This window comes from Hibiscus syriacus, unplaced genomic scaffold (assembly GCF_006381635.1).
Source record: "Hibiscus syriacus cultivar Baekdansim isolate YM2019G1 unplaced genomic scaffold, ASM638163v2 tig00111614_pilon, whole genome shotgun sequence".
Taxonomy (NCBI): Eukaryota; Viridiplantae; Streptophyta; class Magnoliopsida; order Malvales; family Malvaceae; genus Hibiscus; species Hibiscus syriacus.
In genome coordinates this window covers 772,768-785,890 of record NW_024063134.1, presented here as the reverse complement: position 1 = coordinate 785,890, position 13,123 = coordinate 772,768, and the positions used below count along the sequence as shown (strand labels likewise).

At 30.3% G+C, this 13,123-nt stretch overlaps 1 pseudogene; it reads left to right on the top strand.

Annotated features, from left to right (window-relative positions):
• Positions 1–9,230: 9,230 nt before the first annotated feature.
• Positions 9,231–10,446, top strand: LOC120165800 (annotated as a pseudogene).
• The last annotated feature ends 2,677 nt before the right edge of the window (positions 10,447–13,123 follow it).

The window sequence follows — 13,123 nt, the reverse complement described above, 5'->3', positions numbered from 1 at the left end:
GTAACAGACCAATTAGGTATTTTATTGTATATAATGTGTTGGCATGTAAGAAATTGTATGTTAAGAATGCTCTGATCAATTTTGTATTGTTTTGGGTCAACTTATGTAAGTTAACAACTTTTGTTTTAATGAAAGTTTAAAATTTCCTTGATTTTCTTTAAGATTCAAAGTTTGAAAAGTTAATGTGATGCCTCGGACTCGTATTCAGGTTGGGTACGGGTTGGGGGTGTTACAGAATGGGTGGAAAATGAGAATGTCATGGAAAAAGCAATTGTTTAAAGTGCAATCAAATGAGATTCCTAAAGTAAAACAGATTGATAACTTGAGAATTAAGTAAGATGACTTGATAATCCTCACACAACAAGCTATTATGGGAATGAATGATGGGGTCAATTAGGAATATTAAGTCTTATTTTTTAAGATGGTTGAAACTTCTATGTCTTACTTGCTCGATAGATTTTACTATGAGTGTCCCTACTAGGGGTGTTCAGATCCAATCCGATAAAAAAAATAACCGAAAACCAATCCAAAAAATCAATAACCGAAAAAAATCAAAATCGATTTAGTGTGTTTGGTTTTTTTTAAAAAAACCGATCGGTTCGATTCAGTTTCAGTTTGGAAATCTGGAACCGATCCAAACCAAATCGAACCAATAAAATGAAATATTGAATTTACAAGCTTGAAACAAACCTATCAAAAGCCCTACAAAATCTCATAAAACCCAGATACATATATAGATTCAGTTTTCCTCGACACACACGTAACAATTTTACTCCAGATTCTAGTCATCGATGCCAATGAAAAAAATGGTGCAATAAATGATAATATCAAAGAAGGATAGTATAGTCTTTTGATATTTCCTCAATTCTGAGGTAGAGAGAAAATTGTCGGGCAAAACTTAGAAAATGTGTCATTTTACTTTTATGGGTGATTTACTGACGAGAAACTGATTTGTTTCTTGATTTGTTAAAATATATATTCTCTTTGTAAGCTTCATAAGCTTGCATTTGTTAAAATATATATTCTATTTGCTTTTGTTATACATATGCTATTTTTTTAATGAAAAATTCATGAATTATTTTGAAAAATTAGAATCCAAAAACCGCACAAATCCGAACTGAATCAAGCTGCACTTAATTGGATCGGATCAGATCAGATTTTTTTAGAAACATCCAAACCGCAAACATTTATACTTTCGAATCGGATGAATTTTTAGTCAAAAATCGATTCAAATCGACCGCGAACACCCTTAGTCCCTACGTTATCTTTAGCCGTGGGATCTGACATATGAGAATGCCATAGTAAATCCTCTCAGCCTTAGCAACAATATCTAACCTATCGATTTAGCACTACCCCTTTTAGTCATTGAAATCCTAACCTCATCTCTAATGGTGGATTAGGCTCTAGTTATCAGCTAAAACCCTTTGCTTACGTCGATCTTCCTATAGTTTCTCTCAAGAACTAAAGGTCAATAACTTAGTTTCTCTCAAACACTAAGTAGTATACTCCATTAAAGAAAAACACTTAATCATCCATGATGAACCCACCAAATAAAATTTAGTTCATTGTGGGGTTTGAATAATCCATGAAAATCATTTGTTGCTTACAACCCATAAAAAGTGAATAAAAAGAAATAATAAGGGTGTAGAAAAGACTCCCAACGCACACTGTCGGGTCACCCTCGGCCACCAAGAACCACCTTAGCGATGCTAGTTCCTTTCGAACGCCTAGCTTGCCACTCCCTTTATCTTGAAAATAGAGGAACACCACGAAAGAGATGAGAAAAATAAAGAAAATTAGAAGCTTGTTGTTGTCTCTCTTCTCTTGTTCAGCTCACTATTTCCGTAGAAAGATATATATTATTCATTTATGGTGTCATAATCTATATATACCAAGGGAATATACCTAAGATTTTGTATTAAAATTACAAAGGTGCCTTAAGGTACATTCCCCACATGTGAGAGGTAGTACAACAGGTGGTAATTGACCCCTCTTGGGTGGCTAGTGGCAAAGAACACATGATGAATTGATAATTGTCTTTATGTGAAAATATCATCAACTCCTTTGTATTTTTCTGCGTCTAAAAATGTTACAACATTTTCATTATGCTTTAGCATCTCAGTTTTCCACGACAATTCTCCTCACACACCCTTACTCTTAGAACCTACATATCAACATCCAAGTCAAACATTCTCCATAAAATAGCACCATTCACAAAATAAAATGCAAAGGCAAAATAAATCTACCAAATGAAATTATATACTCCTAAATGCATCTAAATCAACCTATATTAGCCTTAAGAAAATAAAAAAAACTTAAGTAAAAAGGCCCCAAATATAGCCTTTTTACGGAGTTATCAAGAGAGATCTTCACACCAAGGTACCCCAACGGAGCTAGTTTACACAAGTTCATAATTGAGACGATTCTTGGAGAAAAACAATTGGTTTTGCTTCATCTTGCATGCATACATCGCCAAGGTACCCTAACGGAGCTAGTTTACACAAGTTCATCATTTTTTAGGTTCTTTTTTATTTTTTTTAATTTAGCTTTGATTCCTTCTTGTTAGTTTGTTATTTTTCATTGAAAAGAAAAAATCAAAAAGAAAAAGGTAAAACAAAAAGAGAAAAACAAAAATACAAAAAATACAAAAATTGCAAACAAATGAATTTAAAGCTGATTTTTTACAAGAACATTCTTTATCCTAAGAGATGTATATAAATTCCAAGATCCAGGTTAATCGAACATCAGTAGAACCTTCTAATCCATCATTTAAGATTGTTCAGTGGATTTGAGTATTGGTCCTTGACGAATTTTCATAGAATATTTTAAAGAGAATTTGGTGCTGAAATTTTTCAGATTGCAACTACATTCATTGCAAGACATCCACAAAATATTTCCAAATTTTTGGAGCTCGAAAACCCATCATAAACATTTCTCAAGTTGATCATACGTTTGATTATAGATTTGGCGACTTGTCATTGATGAATTTCTAGATAATTCTACAAAGGGAATTTTGCACTGAAATTTTCCAGATTATAAGTAAACCCACTGAGGGGAATTTTAAAAAAATAGAGTTTCTGGAGATCGAAAACCGCCTAAAAAATGTTGCTCAAGTTGATCCAGCGATTTAGGTTTTTTTCGAGTTTAGGTTTTCCAACTTTTATTTGATTCTTATTGCTTTAGGATCTTATTGTTTTAGGTTCCTTTGTCTTACATTTTCTTTATTCCTCTATATCATCTAACAATTACCTCCTTGTGCTAGTAGGACTAAAAGTTTGTATATTTTTTCTTCATTGTATTCTCATTCTCTTGGAGTATTACTTTTGTTTGACCTTATAGAGCTTTACGTAATTTTCTCATCTTTGTTAGCGATTAAACTCCGATACGAACATTGAAAATCTTTTTAGAGAGAGAGAGTTTTAAAGGGTACAAGATTGGCTTCCTTACCTTTCAGAGTATTCATGTCTTTGAGTGATTTATGAGGTTTTTGTTTTCTTTGATTTTCTTTTCCACTTAAATTTTTTCTTTGAGTGTTGTGACTTTTAGGATGGTAGATGATGTAAAAGAATCTGAGGCATTTTAAGGCCTCATGAATGTCATTTCTCAACAAGTTTAATTATTTTACATCCACTTAAAATTTTTCAACTTGTTGAGCAGTGATGTTCATGAGGCCTCGGAATCCTCGGATTCTTTTACATCTTTTTCCATCCTGAAAGTAAAAACACTCAAATAAAAATTTTAAGTAAAAATAAAATCAAAGAAAACAAGAAGCCTCACAAATCACTTCAAGAACGAAATAATCTAAGAGGCAAGGAAGCCAATCTTGTACCCTTCAAAACTATCTCTCTAAAAAGATTTTCAATGTTCGTATCGGAGTTCAATCGCTAACAAAGATGAGAAAATTGCTTAAAGCTCTACGAGGTCAAACAAAGGTAAGACTCCAAAAAAATAAGAATACAAGGAAGAAGAAGTATGCAAATTGTTTTAGTCCTACTAACAAAAGGAGGAGAATGTGTTAGATGATATAGATGAACAAAGAAAAGATAAGACAAAGGAACCTAGAGCAATAAGAATCAAATCAAATTTGGAAAACCTAAACTCGGAAAAACCTAAATCATTGGATCAACTTGAGCAACATTTTTTAGGGGTTTTTTATCTCCAAATTCTTTTTATTTTTTAATGTCCCTCAGTGGATGTAGTTATAATCTAGAAAATTTCAGCACAAAATTCCCTTTATAGAATTTTCTAGAAATTTGTCAATGACAAGTCCCCAAATCTGCCAATAAAACGTCAAATCAACTTGAGCAATGTTTATGAAGGGGTTTCAAAACTCCAAAAATTCAGATATATTTTGTGGATGCCTTCTAATGAATTTAGTTGAAATCTGAAAAATTTTAGCGCCAAATTCTCTCTAAAAATTCGTCAAGGACCAATACTCAAATCTGGTGAAAAATCTTGAATGATGTATCAGAGAGGTCTATTGATGTCCAATTAACCTGGATTTTGGACTGCATATCTCTCTTAGGATGAAGAATGTTCATACAAAAATTAGCTCCAAATTCATTCTTTTGCAATTTATTCATTTATTTATTTATTTATGTTTTTCTCATTTTCTGTTGCCTTTTTCTTTTTTTTTCTTTTTTTTTCTTTTCAATGAAAAACAACAAACTAAAAATAAGGAATTGAAACTAAATTAAAAAAATGCAAAAGAACCTGAAAATGATGAACTTGTGCGAACTAGCTCCGTTGGGGTACCTTGGCAGTGTATGCATGCAAGATGAAGCAAAACTTATTGATTCTCTCCAAGAATCATCCCCAAATATGATACCAATTGATAGAGATATGGCAGAAGATGAATGATTGTTGCTCTCATTGAGGAATCAAACCTAGAAAGCTCTAGGCTCGATCAAAGAACGAGAGGGAATGAAGAGATGTAGGTTGCGGTAAATATGAATAATGTAGGATTTAGGGTTGTTGGAAAATCAAGAACAAAGATTAAGGAAATAAAGACTAAGATAATAATGATAAATAAAGACAAAGAAGATGAACATAAAATAAAGAATTGATAAAGATATAATGACTTAGTCAAATTAGGGTTATGGCTAAAATCGTAGAGATGGTGGCATGGATGATATTCATAATGGATATGGATATGATGGAAATTGATGGATAAGTGTCCTATGAACCCTCCTAGTCGCAATTGACTAGGCAAACTCAATAATTGGCTCTAATCAGCCCTTATAATCACAATGAAGAGGCATATTGGAGTGTGAAGATCTCGCACAAAGAACTTGAAAAAACCTTAATGAAAATAAACGTTGAAGGCACAAGTAATCAATACTTGCAAAAATAAACTCTCAATGTATTGTATTCAAGAAAACATAGTTTACAATGGTGGGAGTAGCCTCCTTTATATAGGGTGAAGTGATCTTTATTGTAGTATGAATAATACTTGAAAATAATAATAAAAATAACAATAACAATACTATCCTAATTCCTAATAAAAATAAACTAAAGATAATTGTTTTAACTCTATATTAATTCCTAATAAAATAATAAATTTAATCATAAAAGATAATGCATCATCCTATATTAAATTATATTACAAATAATCAATAAAATTATTGAATATTCGTAATATTTATAAAATCTCGTATATGAATTTATGCATGCATTGTCTTCACTAAAATGAGCGTATCTTGAGTTTTCAATATCAGATTGATGCGATTCAAGAATCATTGGAAAGCTAAGAGATAGTCGATCGTAACTCTAGTAGACATGTCGACCAAATAACATCAGGATCACATTCAAAAAGCAATCGCAAGTCTATTGTTCTGTTGTTTTTCTTTTTTTATCGTGTGAATTAATTAGAAGCGTTAGTTCATTTTTTATGTGAGTCTTGTGATGAATGTAGCAATGATGATTTAAACTCGTGTATGGTGGATCAGGGATCAACGCCTAACCATTAGGCCAACATGTTAATATGGTATAATGTGGCAAAATATAATAGTTATGTGAAACATACGAATTATGGATTTTTCGAAATCCTAAATCAAATTTTAAACACGTTCATTTTATTTGTCATTACCCTAGACTGATAATTACTACAAACCACGCCTCGAACCTCACAACTCTCAGTCGCTCTGTCTTTATGAATCCCTACTTTTCCGTCGTCATAATCGCAACCCCTTCTTTCTTAAATCGATAACACTCACTCTTTTTTAAATGTCGTATACCGTAACATATCATTAAAGTGATATACTAAACGTATCACTAGTTAAATTGTCCTCATTAAATAAATATTAAAAAAGATAAATTATAGTCTTGTACCTAAATTAACATTGTTGTTTAATTTTAGTTTTTAAACTTTAATTTTTTAAATCATTGACGATATTGCTTATGTGGTATAACATGTCAATTTTTTATTTTTTAATTACCACATCACCTCTTTTTATTTTTCAGTATTTTTTAATTAATTTTATTTAACCAATTAGGTGGTGACACACTTCACCACCTATGAGATAAAAAGATAGAAATTATTCTTGTCCCTAGTATGAATTGATCTTGAGTATCTTACATGAGAAACAAAACACTCAATCATTGAGCTAAACTAGTCATTTGAGTAAATTTCACCACTTTTTGAATTGTTGTTATTCATTGAGGACCCCAGTTTGAGCACCATAAATGCCAGGGGTGTGAGCGTTCAATGTCGAAAAGTTGAGAGTTATCTTTGAACAGATATTACCTTGTACTTACCCTAAATTAATTAAAAAAACTTATATAACAATATCACTACAAAATTAATAATTTTCGATGATTATAAGGTTCAAATTTGAGAAACTTTAAATTAAACACCAAAAGCTTACTCAATTATAGTGTGAATTTTTTTATTATATTGAATTTAATACTTACTTATATCATTATTAAATTAAAAGTTAATTTTTTACTTTATTTAGAAATACAAAATAATTAAATAATTCATATATTTTAATAAAAATTATATGAAATAATTATGAAAAGGTATATTTATAATATTATAACTATATATATATATATATATTAAAATCTAATTAATTATTTATTTGAAATAATATTATTTTTAAATTATTTATTTAATTTTAAAATTTAGGGTAAATTATATGTTACTATCCAACTATTACTTTGGTTACGTACAATATTATTTAAAATTAAATAGATAATTTAAAGTTAATATTATTTCAAATAAATAAATTATATGATTTTAAAAAATAAATAAATATTTAAAGTATTTTCATAATATTAGAAATAATTTTTTAGAATAATTTAATATAAATTTTATATATAGATAAAAATAATTATTTAATTATTTTTTATTTCTAAATAAAGTGAAAAATTACTCTTTAATTTAATAATGATATAAGTAAGTATTAAGTTTGATATAATAAAAATAGACCCATAATTTAGTTATAACTAAACTTTCGATCATTAATTTAAAGTGTCACATATTCGAATTTTATATAATCATCTGAAAATATTGATTTTGTGATGATATTGTTATATAAGTTAAATACAAAATATGATAAAATTATTATAAATGACTAGTTTAATTTAATGCTTGAATGCCTTGCATTTCATGTAAGTGGCCAGGTTCAATTCATGCTCGAAGCAAGAATAGTTTATTTTATCCTCATAATTGGTGACACATGTCATCATTTAATTGATTGAATAAAATTAATTAAAAAAATTAACAGAGAAATAGATAAATGATGTGAAAATAAAAAAAATTGGCATGTCATGCCACATTAAATTATTGTTAATGTTTTTGAAAAAAAATAAAATTTAAGTACTAAAACGAAATAAAAGTAATAGTGTAAGTGCTAAACATATAATTTATCCTTTTAATATTTACTTAATAACAATAATTTAACTAGTTATACATTTCGATACGTCGTTTGAATAATATATTGTGACGTATGACATTCACAGTAAATTAGTCCAAAATCCAAAATCCTGAAATTCTCTTTTATTTCGCACTCATTAGTACAGAGAATAACAACCCACAACCTCATACCCGAGCCTAGCTCAATCATCGTCACCTCGTCTACATTGTTCGTCAAATATTTAACGACCGATAATTTGTTTGTAATAAAATTCTAATTGACTGATATGTTTATAAATATTGAAAGATATAGTGACCAGTTTGTATTATACACATAACTGAGTGCCTTGAGTTGTATTTTACCCTTGTTTAAAATACTGTAAGTTTACGAGTATAAATTGATTTTTCGACAAACTATGTGTTTAATATCTAAACTATTAATTTTATTTCATTTTGGTACCTAAATTTTATTATTTTTCAAAATTATACCTAATATTTATTTAGATTTCAATTTGATACTTCATTGTTTTTAAAATTAACATAATATTGATATTCCATATTCTTATTTTTTTCAATGATGATATGATATTATCTTATGGTGACATGTCAGCATTATCTTTAAGTTTTTAATTTAGGTATGGCCATGAAACAAAATAAACTTTGGGTATCAAAAGGAAACCAAAATAATAGCTTAAGTACTAAACGTGTGGTTTAGCCTTGGTTTACTTTTCAAAACCCAAAACAGAGACTACTCGGCTCTGTCACCAGTACAAGAAGCGCCGAAAAAATCCCGATGAAGTGGAAGTTGAGGAAAACGTCTGTTAATCCTTCTGATTTTCATCGAATAGGTAACCCTTATTCACTTCTTCGTATACAAATTCCTCCTTTTTGTTTCGGGTTTTGCTCTTCGTGTTCTTTTTATAGCAGAAAAATATCAAAGAAAACCGCCAAGGGAAATGGAAAAAAGTATGAATTTCGTAATACTGTTGATGCCCTTATTTTATTTAATCAGATGGCTCATGCTTCTCCCAGGCCATGTATTGTGGAATTCAATAAACTGTTGGTGGCTGTTGTGGGAATGAAACACCATGCCTTTGCTGTTTCCCTTTGTAAACAAATGGAGCTTTTAAGAATACCCCGTGATGCTTATACTCTCAACATTTTGATGAATTGTTTTTGTGATTCGCATCGAGTGGATTTCGGGTTTTAGGTTTTAGGGAAGATGTTTAAGCTCAGTTATAGGCCGAATTTAGTTACTTTCTCTACTTTGATCAAAGGGTTTTGCATCAATGGTAAAGTTCCTCAAGCCGCTAGGTTGTTCAATGAGATGGTTATAATGGGGTTTTGGCCTGATTTATATATATACACGACGATGGTGAATGGACATTGTAAAATAGGCGATAGCAGTGGCGCTCTTACAATGTTTAGAGAGATCCAAGAAAGAGGTTTTAAGCCTGATATTGTAGCTTATGCTGCTGTTATTGATAGCCTTTGTAAGAGTAAATTCTTAACCGAGGCTTTGGACCTTGTCTCCGAAATGAAGGGTAAAGGCATTCAACCGGATGTTGTCACTTACAGTTCATTGATTCGAGCAATGTGTAGTTCTGGCCGGTGGAGTGAGGTGAACAGATTACTCAATGAAATGGAGAGTAAGAATTTGAAGCCAAATGTTGTGACTTTTAATATTTTGGTTGGTGGACTTTGTAAAGAAGGGAAAATTTCCGGGGCTCTGAGTGTAGTTGAAATGATGTCTCGTAGAGGTATTCAACCTAATGTTATTACATATAGTGAATTGATGTATGGATATTGTTTGCGGAACGAGATGGATGAGGCAAAAAAGGTTTTGATTCAATGGTTAACAATGGATGTGAACCTAATGTATTTAGTTACAATATCATGGTCAACGGATACTGCAAAACTAAAAGGATAGATGAAGCGCTGAAACTCTTTCATGAAATGACTCAAAAAGGACCTGCTCCTGACACTGTTACGTACACCACTCTTATGGGTGGCATGTTCCTAGTCGGCAGGCTTTTGGATGCACAAGAACTCTTCGAGGATATGCATTCGTGCGGACAAGTCCCGAATTTAACTACTTGCTCGGTTTTGTTGGATGGCTTATGCAAACACGGTCAAGTTGATGTGGCGTTGGAACTATTTCAGGAAATGCAAAATGATGAGCTGGAACCCTATATTGTCCACTACAATATCATACTTGATGGCATGATTGAAGCTGGGCATTTTGAAGCTGCAAGGAAACTATTTTCTCACATCTTTGTCTTCGGGTTAAAGCCTACTCTCCCAACATATAACATAATGATCAAGGGATATTGCAATGAAGGACTGCCTGAAAAGGCATATGACCTTTGCAGGAAGATGGAAGCAGATGATTGTTTTCCAAATAGCTTCTCTTACAATATTATAATATGGGGTATTCTTCGAAGCAATGTCCTTTCAAGAGCTATGGAAATTCTTCACGAAATGGTAAATAGAGGATTTTCTGCTGATGCATCTACAGCAGTCATGTTAGTGAACCTATAGTCAATAAATGAAGATCAACCGACTTATGAGAAAAGCAGGGCACTGGGATGATCATCAACCAACATTCTTGCAAGGTGCGCAAAGTCTCTTCTATGTTTCTACTGCATTCATTCATGTCTTTTGAATTAGGAATGAAGGCAACATTTACAACTTATAGTTTACCATTCTGCAGTAATATTTATATTATTGAGCTGATTATATTGTTATTTTATTAGGCCTTCTAAATGAAACGCCAGAAGCCGCCTCCTTAAAATGGTTTAGTATATAAGCTAACAATAGCAGTTAGCTATGGTAAAAAGTTCATGCTTTTTGGATCGGTACCATAATAGCTGTTTGTCCTTCTATTGTTTATACCAATAATTTTCTTAGTTGTAAGAAAATATGATACCATAAAATGCATGATGTTGATGAAAGTCATTCATTTATTAATTTGGGGGGTTAAAGTTCAATATCGCTGTTGTGTTTGTATATATATGATACTTTGACGTTGTCCCCATATATTTTCTGTCAGTGTTACTTTGTTCTGCACACTAAAGGGGAACATATGGTTATTATTTGCATTATGCCAAAAATAGCCTCGAATGTTTATCAAGATGATCACTCTGGCCCTACTCTTTCTTTTGGAGTATTTTGGTCTTCGACTTTGAGGCAAAAACCCAACTCTATAAATGAAAACTATTAGTTAACATATGACTAACGCCCCAAAATAGGGGTTTTTTTTCACCTAAAATGAAATGTTGAGGGCTAAATTACTCGGGGAAAAAGAATAAGGGTCAAAGTGATTATTTTGTCAAATATTAGGGGTATTTTTGCCCTAAAATGAAACGTTGGGGGCTAAAATACTCTAAAAAATAGAATAGGGGCCAAAATGACAATTTCAGTAAACACTAGGGGGCTAATTTTTGGTATTATGCCTACCTTTTTCCTCTTTAGGTTTTTCATATCGGCAAAGTTCTCATAAGTTTGTTATTCAATTGGGCTGATATGGATTCTAGCGCCACTTTGTTGGGTACATGGGAAGTTTGAGGATTCCAGCAAGGGTGGATACCCGAGTACCTTAGATGGTTACATCAATCATAATCCGTCAAAACAAACACTATTATCAACACGATGAAATGGTTGTTGGCTGCTTAGGACGCTTGTAATTACCCTTTTTATTCGGATTAATATTTTTATTATTATACCATTAAACTATAGCCTATTTTTATTTTGACTACTGACGTTTTGATTCGATCAATCGAATCATTTAACTATTTAAATACTTTAATCAATTAACTAACCGTTAATTTTTAACAAAGGTGGTGAGGTGGTGACGTGAGAAATAATAAAATTGATGTAATTTTATATTCGATCATTAATATTTACACATTCTATCAATTTAGTCATTGTTTTAAATCAAAACATATTACAATAGAGGAGAGTTTGGGGGATTTGAACCAAGAGGTCCCTGGGAATGCCTTTGCCATTGGAACAAGCCATCTATTTGGCTTTAAATTGCACAATCTTTTTTATATTGTGTTTAAGATTATTTCACACATGGATATATATATATAATTATTAAATTATAATTAATGTGAGATTTAAAAATAAAAAATGAGTTTAATATTTTTATTTAAATTATTTTTTATAATTATTTTTAAAGTAATAATATATAAATTCTATTAAAAATAATTTGGTATTAAAATTATTTAGAGAATTCAAATCACAAAATAAAATTGAGTTTAATATTTTTATATAGATTATTTTTTACAATTATTTTTTAAATAATAATATATAAATTATATTAAAAATAAAATTATATTAAAATTATTTAGATAATCCTAACCACACAATAAAACTATTTAATTTAAAATAAAAAATCTTAAACTCATTTTCATTTTTAAGTCTTACATTAACTATAATTTAGTATATATGTGTGAAATATAATTTATTTATTATATATATATATATATATATGTGTGTGTGTGTGTGTGTGTGAAAGGGTCAACTACACGGGTGAAATAAATAAAAATAAAAATATATCTTTTCCCTAACTTATTAAATATATATATATATTTTTTGTTTTAATTTATGAAATATATAAATATATTAAAATAAAAATAAAATATTTTTAATAAGTTAAAACAAAGATAAAATATATTTAATAAATTAAAACAAAAATAAAATATTTTTTTTAAAATTTATTCATTTGGGTAAGTACAAGACAATATTTGTTTAAAGATAAACTCTCAAACTTTCAACATTGAACGGTCACACCTCTGACATCTATAATGCTCGAACTCAGGTCCTCAAGAAATAACAATAATTTATTTACCACGCAGGCCACTTGGTTCGTACATTTACATAAATACAAGATATATATCTTTTGTTGTCCAAATTTTACTAAATGCATGGCTCAATGGCTTGGCTCCAACTATTTAAACCCAAGGGTCTTAGGTTTGAATCCACTTGCTTACTTGTTGCGAGATTTATTATTTTCTTTCAAGAGGGTGACACGAAGGAAAATAAATTTATTAAATTAAAATAAATTTAGTCTCCCAATCGAATGATGACATGTGTCATGGCAGGTGTCACCTAGGACACATGGCACCTCATAGTTCAAGGGTTAAATTTATTTTAATTTATTAAAATTAGGATCAAATTGAAAGAATATATAAATAATATAGAACAATTATGTAATTATTCCAAAGTATTTTAATTGTCACGTCACCTCTTCCATTAAAT